Consider the following 2,106-nt stretch of genomic DNA (forward strand, 5'->3'; position numbering starts at 1 on the left):
AGCAAACTTTAAAAAAAAGAAACAGTTATGGACGCGCCAGAATTCTTTCAAGCAAGCAGCTGTTCTTCTCAATTAGCGCCTGAAAAACCAGCGTCCATCGCTGACCATTTCATCGTGGAAGACTTGCTCCATTTTTCCAACGAGGATGCTGTCATAACTAAACAAACGTTCGATTCCTCAGCTGCTGGCCATTCCACGGATTCTTCCACCGTTACCGTCGTCGACAGCTGCAATTCGTCATCGTTTTCCGGTTGCGAACCCATTTTAGTTGGCGGTATTGCTTGCCGTGGTTTTACCGATGGTCACTCCTCGGCTCACTTTATGTGCCGGTAATTTCACCCCCCTCCCCGTGTACATGCAATAAATTAATTTGGAACTATATTTCTTCGTGATTTTGGTTCGAATTTTAAAGATACGGTTGCGAGTAAATAATTTACGTATTTTCTACTTTTTGATAATTTTCCTTACAACCAAACAAAGATAAAAAGGCATGTGCATGGCAAGCGCAAATTGGTTAAAGGTGCGTGAATAGCTTTACGGAAAAAAACTGTGAAGACGAAATACTTGTGTTAATAAGGAGTAATTTTTTATTCTTTCATGTACAGTGCGACAATTTAACTGAGCTTGAGTGGCTGTTAATTTTCGTTGAGGAATCGTTTTCAAGTGATAACCAACAAAAGCAGCAGCTATTATCAGGAATGAACATTCGACCCGACGACGCATTACAGACCCTAGGATTCCATACCGTTGTGCCCACCCAAATTAATGACACCATTGAGAACGGCGAAAACAACCACGGTAACAATACCGACAACCCAATTTTCAATCGGGATATGTCGGTTCCCGCCAAGGCCAGAAGCAAACGCTCTCGGGCAGCGCCATGCAATTGGGCCTCCCGTCTCATTCTTCTCGGCTCATCACCTTCATATTCCGAGCTTGACATCGTCGTCCCGTTGCAAATGCCTCCGTCAAACCAACCCGGCAAAAAGCCCGTCAAAACGACGTCGTCGAAGAAGAAAGATGGTGGTGTGGCCATTTCGGATGAGCGGAAGTGCCTGCACTGCGCTACGGCTATGACGCCGCAGTGGAGGACTGGTCCCATGGGTCCCAAAACACTATGCAATGCATGTGGGGTGAGATACAAATCGGGGCGACTTGTGCCAGAATACCGACCCGCTTCGAGCCCGACGTTTGTTCTCACTAAACATTCAAATTCTCACCGTAAGGTGCTTGAGCTTAGGCGGCAGAAGGAAATGTTAAGGGCTCAACAGCAACATCAATAACAATTCATGCAGCACCATCATCAGAACATGGTTTTTGATGTATCCAACGGTGATGATTACTTGATCCACCAACACGTTGGCTCTGATTTCAGGCAGCTCATTCTAGAGTAGACAACTTCAATTAAATTTGAGTCCTTGAATTTTCCCCCCAGAACTAATTTAGTCACTGAAATCTAGTTGTTTTATTTTTTTTGATAATTTCGTAGACTAATCGTCTCTTGAGTTGGACTTTTTCCGGCCTAATTTGGCAAACTCTATAAACCCAATTTTCTTACTTGAGGCTATTGAATTTAATCCTTTTCTTTTTCAATTTTTATTCTTCTTTTGACTTCCACCATTAGTGTGACCTTTAAGCTCCAGTATATATACATAATATAATATATGTTCCAAGATGCATATAAATATAGTATCAAATGACAATGAGGACAGAAAAGGGCCTAAGTTGTAAAACATTCTTCATTGACAGACAAGAATCACACAAGGTTATAGATCATGTTGAAAAGAAAAACAAGCACAAAACGAAACAAAATTGACAGCTATTCACTTATACGTATATGTTATCTGTATCATATAGGGAGTCTATTATATTACAGTATATGCAGAAAGTAAATGGTCAACATAACTAGAGTCTATATTCCCAATCATATTAGAGTATAAAACAATCTTTAACTTCGATTGATAAAGCAAGAACTAAAAAAAAAAGGGAAAGAAAGTAAGTGTATAGTGTAAAAAGCTATAAATCATACACAATCCACTCATACGATGTGAACACCACGACTCAAGGTGTGTCTTTGTTTGTATCTACCCCTGTTCCAATACACTC

The 2,106-nt window shown here is 40.7% G+C and overlaps 1 pseudogene; it reads left to right on the plus strand.

The window, feature by feature from the left end:
* Positions 1-1,461, plus strand: LOC120150947 (annotated as a pseudogene).
* Positions 1,462-2,106: the final 645 nt, after the last annotated feature.

This window comes from Hibiscus syriacus, unplaced genomic scaffold (assembly GCF_006381635.1).
Source record: "Hibiscus syriacus cultivar Baekdansim isolate YM2019G1 unplaced genomic scaffold, ASM638163v2 tig00002793_pilon, whole genome shotgun sequence".
In the NCBI taxonomy this organism is placed as follows: Eukaryota; Viridiplantae; Streptophyta; class Magnoliopsida; order Malvales; family Malvaceae; genus Hibiscus; species Hibiscus syriacus.